Source organism: Pararge aegeria, chromosome W (genome assembly GCF_905163445.1).
Source record: "Pararge aegeria chromosome W, ilParAegt1.1, whole genome shotgun sequence".
Taxonomy (NCBI): Eukaryota; Metazoa; Arthropoda; class Insecta; order Lepidoptera; family Nymphalidae; genus Pararge; species Pararge aegeria.
In genome coordinates this window covers 2,015,650-2,029,541 of record NC_053207.1, presented here as the reverse complement: position 1 = coordinate 2,029,541, position 13,892 = coordinate 2,015,650, and the positions used below count along the sequence as shown (strand labels likewise).

Sequence of the window (13,892 nt, the reverse complement as noted above, 5' to 3'; positions counted from 1 at the left end):
TATTTACAAAGAAAAATAGCCAACTCCTAACGTTTATATCTGCAAAGGTATAAGCCATCTAACTGTTCACTTATGGGCATCCCTTTGGCTGTTGCTTGTATTTTAGGTCCTTTTATTTCTTTCGCTTTCGCTGCGGCTTCGTGCTGAGGCGGGACCCTATTTGTCCACACGTTTACTGGTCGTATTTTTGTTAGTTGTATTTTTGTATACAATTGTAAGCAATTAGGTGGGCAAATACAAAATTTCTTTCTTTCTTTAATAAATAAATATACTACGACAATACACACATCGCCACCTAGCCCAAAAGTAAGCGTAGCTTGTGTTATGGGTACTAAGATGACTGATAAATATTTTTTTGAATAATATACATAAATACTTAGAATATGCATATAGACACCCAGACACTGAAAAATATTCATGCTCATCACACAAACATTATCCAGTAGTGGGAATTGACCCCACGGCCTTGGGCTCAGAAAGCAGGGTCGCTGCAAACTGCGCCAATCGGCCGTCGTCTTTCTTTCTTTGAAGCAATTATAGCATAGTGGTAAGGGTTTCGGTTTCACTTTCAGGGTGCCGAGTTCGAATCCTAGCACGCACGTCTAACTTTTCTAAGTTATGTGCGTTTTAAATAATTAAATATCACTTGCTTCAGCGGTGAAGGAAAACATCGTGAGGAAACCTGTGTGCCTTAGAGTTCTCCATAATGGTCTCAACGGCGCGTGGAGTCCACCAATCCGCACTGGGCCAGCGTGGTGGACTACGGCCTAAACCCTTCTCCATATTCCAACAAATAAATTTGCCTACCTCATTGGAAAAAATTAAGGTCCTAATTGCCCCACATGTGCGGTAATTGAGGATATTTATCACGTTGTGTTGAAATGTGTACGTAATGAACAACTTAGAATAAGTTTACTAGTTAGTTATTTAAGTATTTAATATATTCTTCTCTCTTTTATAATTAGCTTTTTAGCGTTTCCTCTTAGATCAGAATTAAAACTAATATATATATATAAGTTAGAACATATTTTAGATTAAGAGAATGAATATCTGTGCGACATAGTCGCATTATGTGACTAAGCTCTTTAAATAAAGAAAAAAAAAATCCTTCTCGTTTTAGGAGGAGACGCGTGCCCAGTGTTAGTGAGCTGGTGATGTGATGACGATGATGACGACCTACCTGGCGACTTGGATTTAACCTCCAGCATTTAGTTTGAAAAGATATTGGGCTCTAAAAGATGTCATGAAAAACCCAGATATACCAATTAAAGGAAAAAAGAAAATATTTAATTCATGTATACTGCCCCAAGTATGAGTTACGGATGTCAGACTTGGAGTTGCAAAATAAAAATATTAAATCACTTGAAGTTTGCCAACACAGAATGGAAAGAAGTATATTAAACATAAAATTAAGAGATAAAATTAGGTTAACAACAATTAGGAAGCGAACCAAGATTATAGACATAAAATACAGAATCAAAAAACTTAAATGGAAATGGGCTGGCCATTTAATAAGGAGTAAGACAGAAAAATGGGCAAAAGAAATAATGGAATGGTGTCCTGGATATAAAAAGAGAAGTAAGGGTAGACGGTATCGTAGGTGGGAAGATGATATTAAAAAAGTGGCAGGAACAATTTGGATGAGGAAGGCAAGGGATAGATCTTTGAGGAGAACGCTTGGGGAGGCCTATGCTGAAGACCAAGACAATCAAATAACCGGTGTCTAGTATACGTAATTTTGTACCAAAACAGTTGTTACTTTGGAAATACTAAGTAGAAATAAGTTGAAATGTAATATTTAAGATTGTTAATAAATGTTTTTATTATTATTATTATTATTATTATGCTTGGTTTATGCTTTACGTTTTATTTGAAGAACCTAAAATTTTATTACATTCAATGTTTTATATATAATTATATATGTAATTTCTGAATTTTCTCTGGTCTGTTCTGGTGAGAGGCTTGGCTGTGGCTAGTTATCACCCTACAGACAAAGCCGCATAGCGATTTAGCGTCCCGGTACGATGTCGCGTATACACCGAGAGTATGGGCTTAATATAACTGCAATGTCTCTGAGATCAGAGACAGATCTGCCCGTTATCATCTTCACTTAACAGCAGGCGAAAATGAAGAAGTGATATACTTTTATGTATATAGTATACTAAGATATAGAATAAAATAAATAGATATCTATCTGCTTGATTACATTGCATGGGCATTAGTAAGCCATAGACACGAGGGCATTGGGAAGGTTGCCTTTAAAAAATCACTTTTAGTGATAAGGTCGCCTTTGCACTCTAGCATTAAGTACTATTACTTTTCTTTTGTGTTTTCCTTCTGTGTTTCGTTGCAATAAAGTTTTTCCATAATATTTTATTGGTCATTTATTTTACTTGCACAATGTTGCCGTTCGATTCTCGGGTCGAGTCAAAAGTTGTTGGGTATTGTGTGATGATAAAAGCATCCGATACATCTCGGACACGTACAAGAAACGTCTGGATATAGCTGTGTAAGGCAGTCGTGCGGTAAAAGTGCAGCTGACCGTAGATAAGCTTAAGTCACGGAGTACAACCTACTTTAGTTCCTACGTGAGAACACCTTTGCCACCGCGGTTCAAAGGTGAACTCCCCAGTCCGTTTTTGGCCTGAGGGTAAGAGGAAGCGAAGCAAAGAATCTCGTTATAGATTAAGTTACTTTTATATCGATATTAGTGTATCTCAAGAAAAAGGCAAAGACAAATATTTCTGTATCCATAGAAGGCACTTTTGATGATTAGTTAAATACGAAAGAACAATGGCGGAGAATTCGTGAGCGTCTACAAATGTGAATAATACAGATGTAGATATTATTCTATATTTTTCCAAATGATGCTTATGGCTTGTTTAAGTCTCAAAAAAAACATTTTTTTTATTTTGAACTCAATTGACTAGTCTAAAGAATATTATAATCTGTGCGCGACGAAATAAAATCAAAGAGTATATAAACAGCAAATGAAACCACAATTAATAAAATCACGAATTTTGTTTTTAATACTAACGCTAATGAGTTTATATGAGGTTTGTAAATATTCATGCTTAATGAGATCTTACATGAAAATATAATGAACTTTTGTCTTCTATATTAATTATGATTACGAAATTTGGATGTTACAAACACTAAATAAGCATTCCAATATTAATTAAGTTAACAACTTCAAACCGTAATATCTTTATTTAATGACTTTAATTAAAATGTTAAGGAATTCAAACGCAACACATGATCTTATTTTTCATTAATAAACGCAACAAGAAAACCTCACCAAAAACTTGTTTAGGAGTTCGCCATTGTTCTTTTTATTCTTGGTTATTTATTTTAAAAATAAGTTTTTTTCACATTTTTCTAACGCACACTTTTATTTATTTTCGCGCTCTAGAGCTCAATAAGCTCGTAATAATTGACGAAACGAGCAGTTGGCGCACCTGCTGGTAAGTGAAATAACTTATCTATGAACAGAGCATCACACCAAATTGTACTCTCTTGATATGTATTTATATCTCTGTAACTACTTTTTTTCTTTGGTGTACAATAAAAGTGTATTCATTCATTCACTTCGCAAGGCATGCAAGGAACACGTCCTAAAAAGCACCCTGTGTCTATTAACCCGAGGCGTAGGTGTTAAGTCTCATGTGCCTGTAATTACATGGGCAACTGCACCCTTAATAACGGAACACAGAAATGCTGCTTGGCGGCAGAACTTAACATGTTCGTAGTACTCTTCCGGACGAGCTCTGACACGAAAAGCTCTCCGTTTTTAAATATTGGATAGAAGCAGGCGTTACTTAGCGGAAATCCATAATATATTATGAAAATTAAGCTTAATTTGCTCTACTTCGCGAACAACAGTAGAAATCTATATATATAAAAGAGAAAGTGTGTGGGTATGTTCCGTATAGGCTCCGAAACGGCCGGACCGATTTCAATGAAACTCTCAGGGAATCTCCGGATTGACCTGGCAAGTAATCCTGTAAGGTTTGGTGACGATCGGAGCACTCCTATTTTTGAACTGTCAAATACAGCTTTTATTTACTATGATGATATTCTATTGATGCGTGTACATGGGTGTAGATAATGATCTGCACCCGCTGGAGAAGAGAATAGAAGAGAATGAATACGGAGAGAAATAAATGATTTAATATATTATGAGACTTAAATTAAAAAATTAGTGATATAAGTTTATTGTTTCAGTAAAATAAAGCAAAATCTAGCCTACTAGTACTATATATAATATATTAATTTTCATAATTCAAAAAGCTCTACTATGACAAAAACTACTCATAGCATGGACTTCTGCAAAGATAGATAGGTAGAAAGTTAGAATTGCACAAAATAAAGGAAAAGTATTGTAATCAAAAAAATCTAAAACTAATCTTGTAAAATAAGTATTCTAGCCTAGGGATCTTTACGTCTTTACAAAATAAAGATTCATCGATCAAGAAGCGTCGTCGTCATTTGATCTGCCAGTTAATTGAAAAAGCAAGTAAACACTAACAAAGAAAATTAAATTCTTTCTCTCTACGCGACTATCATGCTATTTTGTAGTAGCTACCTAAGTTGTGTTTTACGTTGAGTCCGTCGTCAAAACATCTTTGATGTAAATTTAATAAAGCAAAAATTTGTAAAGGATAGATTCCTTTAGCGATTTTAATACTGCATGAGATATTACTTTAATTAGGGCTGGTGCCTTAAGTTGTTCTAGTTATAAAGTATATTTATATATTCTGAAATATGAAGAGTCTCGATGCAGCTCAATCTCAAGAAACACCAAGCATTCACTGAAATTAATATTTATAAATATGTATTATCAAATGAGTTTGAATATATTATGTCTTTTCTATATATCTTTATACTAATTATAATACACTGGGAGAGTTTTTGTTTCTGTTTGAATGCGCTAAGCTATGTAACTATCGAGTCGGATTTAAATATTAATTTTGCATAAGACATCCTCATTCTTCAGGGCGGCTATAGACTATTTACATCATTAAGGAGCCAAGAAAACAGAGTAATAACGCGTTATTGTGTAATAGATTAGTGGATGAAAGTTAAAAAAATAATAATATATCATGACCAAAAAAACATTATTTAATAGTAGTAGAAGTAAAAGTATTGTATTAAAATAAAATAGATCAGAAAACAACCGCATTTGGATGGTAGTCTAGACATCATTACACATTGTAGTCAATTTTTATTTTTATTTAGGTTCGAGTCACCAATGAAATTAATAAAAAAATTAATGTGATTAGTTTTAAAGAAGTCTTGTAAGTGAACTGTGTGTCAAGTTTTTAAACCTTACGAGAGCGTAAAGAATAGCCGTATTAAAATGCACAATAAATTACTTTCTATTAGATGTTCTTGTAACCTACCTTTTAAAGGTTTCTCTTGTTTTGATTAAGTTAAATAGAAAATGGAAATAGAACGTGAAATAGAAGCTCCGTTACTTTACATCTGTATTTTTTTATTAGTTTTTTTGCTTGAAGACTTAATAGAATGTTCCATTACTACATTCCGTTTGATTGGCATTTCTCCGTATTTTTTATTTTTCGCAGAACTTACTCGACAAGGCCTAGAAACAAGAAGATATTATTTCTAAAGGTAAAGTAAGGCAGAACATTCATAAGGCTTAACAGGGCTGTAATGTTAAATGAAATTCATTACCCCCATGGATGGAAATGAGATTTGAATTAGGAAACATCCCATATTCTAAGAAAATTCTGTTAGCCCTGTGAAGACAGTACTTTTACAGTTTACTTTTATTTATTGTTTTCATATACTTCGTCACAAAAGGCACCTACTGCTTCAAACCATAATGATAAGGAAGATTGCAGGAAAAAGAGGGGTTGGAAGGCGAAAGAAGTCCTACGAAATAAGGTAAGTGATACAAATAAGGCCTACCTAATTATAAACACTCATATCTTGATAAATATTCAAAAAAGATCATAAATAAAAGCACGATATTATTCTTTAGTTTATACATTTTATGTAATTAAGAAAAAATATTATAATCATTTATCAAAAATCACTTAAACAGAGGTAATTCTGAAACCTTAGCATTTGGCCTTTTTAAAACATAGTAACTTAACAAAGCCTATATACTTTACTTGTAGGAATTGTGTTATTAGAGTATAAATTATATAAAAATATGTACTTGTTAGCCATTTAATAAGTGCTTCCATGAGATCCTTGCATAACTTTTTAAATTATTTTACTAAATATTTTGCTTAAATTACTAGTCAGACTTGAAGTCGCAAATTAATAAGAAATAAAGAGTTACTTAAAAAAAAACCTATGCATACAAACAAAAGTTAGCAAATTAACATGTCTTCTCAAAAATATTACAAAATATTTAAAAATTAAATATACTTTGATAGGCCTTAATTAAATAAGGTAACTAAATAAGGCCTTGTAACATAATAGCATAATTTTCTTAGGAATATAATCAGTCTTAAACTGATAATACTAGTAGAGGTAACTAAAAAATCAATTTTCCTGACAGGATTAGGACATACAAATGCATCTAGATCACTTTTTGTCAAGCCAATGCAATCCTCATGGTACCACTGATGACACTCCACGCATTGTCTCATATCTGCAACTCTCTCCTCTTTACATGCAAGGCAGTACCACTGTTCTCTATCTTCACCCGATTTCAAGTTAATAGAACGTTTACTTTTTTGTTTGTAGGTTTTTTTTGTAGCTTTCTTTATAGATTTCTTTCCTTTCCTTGTATTATTTGAATTCTTCTTTTTTGGTTCTTTATCTGTATTAAATAAATCTTTGGTAACTCTCTGACCTTTATAATTTAAAGCTTTTCTACGTGGACGGTTCTTAACAACATTGTAATCAGGTGTAGGCATAAATTTTTGGAAATCAGTCTTCTTACTTACAGCAATTTTGACCAAAGGTTCATCATCTTCAGTATCTTCGCCGTCGGACTTAGCTAAAGTAATGTTATTGGGATTTACATTTTCGATGTCACAATCTGTGTCTGAAGAAGAATAAATTCTTAAGCGTTTCGGTGGAATAAACCTGTTTATAAATGAGTACCCATTGTCTTCTTCAGACGCTGTACTATACTGCTCTTCATCTGTACTATCACTATATTCTACAAGTCGTTTGGTAGTCTGTAAGCCACTGGGCCCGTGGTGTAATGTGCTCTACGGGGGAAGCAAATGAAAATACTCGAAGATCAGGTGTGCCAGGAAATAATGGCAAGACTTTTTCGGCATCAATCAGATTATGCAAATGCTGAATATTCGCGATGGGTGAGGACTGACGTGAATCAGTGTCTGTTTCAATGTTAGTATCGGATCCTGCCAAATTTTCGTGAGGTTTTCTTGCAATTGCATTTATTAATTGTGAAGATTCACCGCAGTCGTTTGAATTACTGGCACTAATACGACGCTCTGTCAAGATGGAAGGAGCGAAATCAGTTTCAGGTATTGCATCCGCATTTAATGGATAAAGTCCAGTAGCTTTGAATCCACTCGTTATATTTGCATAGGTCATGCTCTTTGACCATACCTTAGATAAAATTACGTTAAATCGTGTTTTAGTGACCTGTTTAGCACGCGTTTCGTACATATATTGCAGAACTTCTTGATCCCAGTAAGATTCAAAAGGTTTGTAACAAGCTTTGTCAAGAGGCTGCAATTCATGTGTCGTATTAGATGGTAAACAATAAAGCACAATGTCATGTTTTTCAGCTGTTTCGGCAATACGGAAATCCAGATGACATTTGGCACCGTCAAAAATAAGAAGGCATTTTCCAGGAGCCTTATACTTTGATAAGTGTTCAATAAAAACATTAAACAACTCAGTTGTCATACTCCCATGTGCACAATTGATCCTGCAGGCAAATTGTCGTCATACTCCGGTTTCTTCCTTTTTCCCTTAAACAGGATCATGGGTGGTATCGGATTCCCTATAGCATTAGCACATCCAACTACAGTGACGTTCTCACCATGCTCAGAGCCTTGCATATGCACTCTTTTAGCACCCTTCTGAGCAATCACTGTTTGTTGGTGATGTAATGTAAGCCGACAACCCTTCTCGTCCATATTGTAAATTTTTCAGGATGGTAATGAAGATCTAATTCATCGTACAGCTTACGAACTTCATCGAAATGATGAGCGACAATAGTTTTATTTAATTTTTGGGCCCGAGCTGGGTTTAAGAATTGTGCTTTTCGTTTAGCTAACTCTGATTTCGTTGTAAAAACAATCTCAACCACCCTTTTCCTGCAAGTCCTGAGTAGTATAGAATGCCGTATTTCCCTCATCCTGAAACCGGGCGGAGCCCGGTTTCGAAATTTTTTTGAGGATTCTAATAAGATTCTTATTGGATTTTGATGAAAATCTAACTAATTCCAATTGCGATATATAGGTCAAAATACTATCTCATAGCACTCATATATGCGCCGACTCTACCTCACTACCTCAGGTTTTTACCTAAGTCTGTGGATTCTAATTCATATTGGAATATAGTTCCTGGATGAGTGTAATGCGTATTGGGATAAGTTCCAATACGCATTACACTATAGCAGATATAACTTTTTTTATTAACTTTACTATTCGATATAGGTATATTCGAATTCTAACAAGTTTCTAAAACCAAAGCTATTATTCTAATTATTATTAATTTTCTCGTACTTTAAATTAGTAATTCAAATTATCGTAATTTCAATTAGTAAATTCATACTTTGATAAGATGAAACCAAAATATATAAACTTAACATATTTCAGCGTTATCAAAATAATTACGTTTTGATTAAGTTTATTAAGGTCTCAATATGTGATATTGATATTTTGTTAATATTATGTGCATATACTTAATGTATATGCACATAATATTTGGAAAATAAGAATATTTACAACTTATTAAAATAGGTTTATGAAAACATTACGTACGATAGGTTTAACTTATTACAGAATTATTAAAATAATTTTGGTTTCATTAAGTTTATTAAGGACTTTATATTACGATAGGTTTAACAATAGCATTATCAAATGGATTTTCGTTTGATTAAGTTTATTAAGAACTCTATATTTGATATTACGATAGGTTTAACATATTACAGAATTATTAAAATGATTTTGGTTTCATTAAGTTTATTAAGGACTTTATATTACGATAGGTTTAACATATTACAGCATTATCAAATGGATTTTCGTTTGATTAAGTTTATTAAGAACTCTATATTTGATATTACGATAGGTTTAACATATTACAGCATTATCAAAATGATTTTGGTTTGATTAAGTGTATTAAAGACTCGATAATTGTTATTGACAAAGGATATGCACATCATGTTTGAAACATAAGAATATTTATAACAAAAAAAGAGAAATTCTTAGTAGAGCATCGCTTAAAATAAGACAATGTATTGTTAATAAATTATTTTCGTCTCGAAAAGATTCCAAAGTTTTTTTAATTCTATTTTATGGAGCACTGAAATAAATAACACGCAAGTAACCTTTCCCAAAGTATTTTTTGTTGCACATTCCTCGTTACAAACAATAAACCTACCTGATTGCAGACAAGAACTTACTTGTTCAACTCAAAAAAAAATATATTGTTCGTTGGAACATTATCTAAAGATTTTTTTTTATTTAACTATACGAAACACCGTAATAAATAACCCAACCTTTCCTTTGTCAAAGTATTTTTTATTGTCCATTCCTAGTTACAAGCAATAAACAGCCACGGTAGTTTCAATGATTAATTAAAGACAAGAACAAACTTGTATTATAAAAATGTGCGTATAAAACGTTTCACTCAACCATACAAGCCATAAGTTTATTCAGTGTCCGACTGTTAGTATCTAACCCAGTATTTTAAAAGTCTTTAAGGCATAAGTTTATTCAGTGTCAGACTGTTAGTATCCAACCCAGTGTTTTAAAAGTCTACTTATTAAACACTTACTAAGATCGACCAGTGGTGTGAAACAACATTTATTTATCATGGAGGTAAGAATCACATACGTTTGTCTTTTTTTATCTATTCGTAACTTATAATTGAATCTTTACGATGTGGAACTGTTATGAATCTAATTAATATTTTGTTTTAATCGTGATCTCATATTTATTCTAGAATTCACCGAATGATGAATATACTTTAAAGCACTTCTATTATCCACTCAATATATCAGATGATCAAGATATGAGTGACAATAAAAAGACCGCAATGAGAAGGAGCAACAGTATAGATGCTTTTTTTGAAAAGCAAAAGAAAAAGAAGAGACAGTCAAAGTCTTCATGTGTAGCGCAAGCAAGTGACGGGGGCCTATCATATATCTCATCCAACGACGATGAGAGTATCAGTGCAACACATCTAATCAAAATAGACATCTATGACATGAAGTCTTAAAGATGTTTCGCCTCTTGAATACTGGAAATATGCAGATTTGCGATTAAAGTACTACGTTGAATCTGCTGGTGATAAGCACTATCAAAGCATGCGAGATATTATATACAACATTACAAAGCAAATCGCTGGGAAGCATGACTGTAAAAAATACTTTATTGACAGAGATAACCAGAAACAATAAGTATTCTCTGAACCAGCGGTCGGTAAACATCACAAAGTAAAAAGACCCTCTATATAAACGTAGTTGTATTTTATTTTGTATTTTGCTTTAAAATTTATTTGAAAACAATAATGGGACTATTAAAAAGTACTTTACAAACAATAAAAAAATAACAATATGAAATCCCACTCCAACCATTCGGATAGACAAATAATGAGGTGGTTCATTTCGTCAGATCCGTCATTCCATATTAAAACGTTCTACGAAACTACACGATGACAACTGAGTTCAGCAACATTTCTTTCGAGGAAGAAATGGTTACGTTGTGTGAAGAAGTGGAGACGAAAATAAACTCCTTTGTTGAAAAAATAGTTGAAGATATGGATATCGATCAGCAGTTGCACGATTTATGTGAGAACATGGAACGCGAGCATAAGGGGTATTCCAGTCCAATATTACCCTTAAACATAGGACTGATGATGACAGCTCTTCATAGGTCACAGTGTACACAAAAGTTATAGTTAATACTTTAAGATATATTTTTCATTGTATAATATAATGTTAGATTTGTACCTTGTTAAAATAAAAAACTATAATTTTTCGATTTTTTTTTTATTTCATCTCTTTATAAATAAAGTCTTAAACATAGATTGAACAAGTTGATCATTATATAAAGTATTATCAGAAAATAAATTTATAAATTTTGACATTGAGATATTATTACATTTAAAATAAATATAAACTAAACAATATATTCCGCAAAATGAGCTAAAATAGTTCTGAAGTACTTTATCGTTGTGAATCCACTTTTTACAGTTAGTTTTTAGGAACATTTCATGGTAATCCATTGGTTTGCGACCAAACGAGTCAAAATATTCACCGACACCATTAGTATCAACATATATTGCTACCCAATGAGATCAAGGTTTTGTATCAGGATCTAAATTGCATATTAAATATGCTGGTGATGTTAAATATATCGGTATCTTATTAGCAGCAAAAACATTTAAGTGAATACTTGGATCGATAATTTTTAAATAGTTCTCAATCTCTGTGGTGTCCATTGAAAGTTTATAAAAAAAATTAAAAGCAAATAAAGAATCTTCTCTATATAATGGTTGTTTATGAAATGACTTGAAAATTAAATATTATCTTTATTTATATTATCTTAACTGTTATAGTCTAAACTTACATCTCGATTTTTATTTATTTCAATTACATTATCAAACTCTGCGTAAACTATGCAATTCACAGTTGTCGTTAAAGCTCTTTCAAATCGAACCTCAAATCTTACACTGCCCCGTTTAATGAGGTTCCAGTGAGAGTTTGAATTAGCAGACAAATCGGGGGTTAAATCAAAAGCAAAAAGACAATACCCATTATTATAATCCTCTTTAGAGACATCATTTCCATCATTCAAAAAATGAATTCCTGTTCCAGAGAATAAAGTATGATATGCACTTGTGAACACATTATCATCAAATGATGGTGTTAATGTTTTAGATGGTATGGATTGACCATCAACATATAAACCGAACAAGTTAAGTCCATGATTTCCAAAATTAAAAGGATTAGTATTTAGAGTTCCATTAAAAGCAGAGTTTCCTACGAATCCAATAATACATCTTTTGGGTATTTGTCCTAAAAACACATTATCTAGCATTTTACCCTGGATTCCAGATGGAATGGTTAACACTTTAACTTCAGCACGAGTGACAGGATATTTTGCAGTTGTAGTAGCTAACACTTTTTCATGTGCAATTAATACACTAGGATTGATCCGAACTTTACGCATTATAAGGCTAGCACTAGATAAATGCACTTTGAATTTACTATCTATAGATGAACACATAAGATTAAAACTATCTTTAGAACGTACGAGTTTTAGACGCATTTCAACACCATTGATTAAAAACTTGTCTTGATTAAAAATATCAGCATGTATATGACCAATCATTTCAATAGTTTGACTTTCCTTTGCTAATTCTTCTCTTTTTGCGTATCCCTGGTTTGAAGCATCACATGAATCCATTTTTGAAGCCGTATCTTTATACCAAAGACCACTAGTAAGGTGAGATTTTTTAGCAGCTGTACCATAATTAAGCAAAGTCTCGATGTAAGCTCGATATCCATAAGTGTTGTTTGGAGGTGTTACGAGCTTTTGATTTAAATATATGTCAACCTGACTAAAAAGTGAGTGAAGCCAATTGTTAACAGGAGCAACATTAGAAGCACTTGAAATGTTACTTGAATTGGTATTCTGAACTTTGGCTTTTATGTGCAGTAGGGTATGAGATAAATCAATGTAATCATCACCATTTCCTGGTACTAAAAATTCAATTGGTCCATCATCGGTCAATGATGAAATGGGGTTGTAATGAATCCATTGACCTCCCTCAATACTAGTCTGAGTCGATGGTAGAGCAAATAAATCCAACTCTGATTTTACGCATTCACAAGAATTATGATGTAAAAATGACATTTTTAAATTTTAACTTTTAAAAAAAATATCGTGAATATTACTATGTTTAATTTTCTTAGAACCTTTCTGTTTGAGAGTGTTTTTGGAAGTGACACGTTTTCTTTTTTGCCGTCTAATTTTATATCCTGATCCGTTCATGATGGAATCAATTTTTTTATCAGCTTTTTGTTTTAGATTCGAAGTTGCTGTTTTAAAACGTGATCTGATAGATTCATCTATTGTGTGGTTGTACATTCAACATGTCGGATAATATTGGATAGAAGCAGGCGTTCAAGGCTCAGGCCCTCAAATCAAGTCTCTCCCTCTCAAAGGGTTGAGACTTGATTTGAGGGAACAATTAGAAATTATTAAACATAGGAATGGGAGGTTCGAATTACTAAACGAACAAATAAATTTATCAACTTCACCTCTATTGAACATATTCAGAGGCACTAATGAGGTGGGAGGGGCTTAGATAGATTAGGTGGGGGTCAGAAAGGTATAAAAGGCGACACATTTGGCGAATTTTTCACTTAACAATTATTCATTGTAAAGTCAACATCTCCTGATGATGCTCCGGTTTCGGAGCGAAACGTGCGTAGAGGGTATATTGCCGAAGATCTGTTTGGTGTGGGGTATAAGGATTGAAGAAATTATAAATTACACCACACAGATTCTCCTGCTTTTCGCGGAGTATAGCAAATTAAGCTTAATTTTGATATTGTCGGATAATAAACCCACACCAGCATTCAGAGCTTCTTTACCGACAACTTTTGTACCATTTTTCAAAAGTGGAAGAACAGATCTAAATAATCCACCCAAAAAACTACCTATACCATGACCTCGCTGATACGGTGCACCCTTGTA

The 13,892-nt window shown here is 32.8% G+C and overlaps 1 pseudogene; it reads right to left on the bottom strand.

Annotated features, from left to right (window-relative positions):
- Window positions 1–6,017: 6,017 nt before the first annotated feature.
- Window positions 6,018–8,568, bottom strand: LOC120635931 (annotated as a pseudogene).
- Between the last annotated feature and the right edge of the window lie 5,324 nt (window positions 8,569–13,892).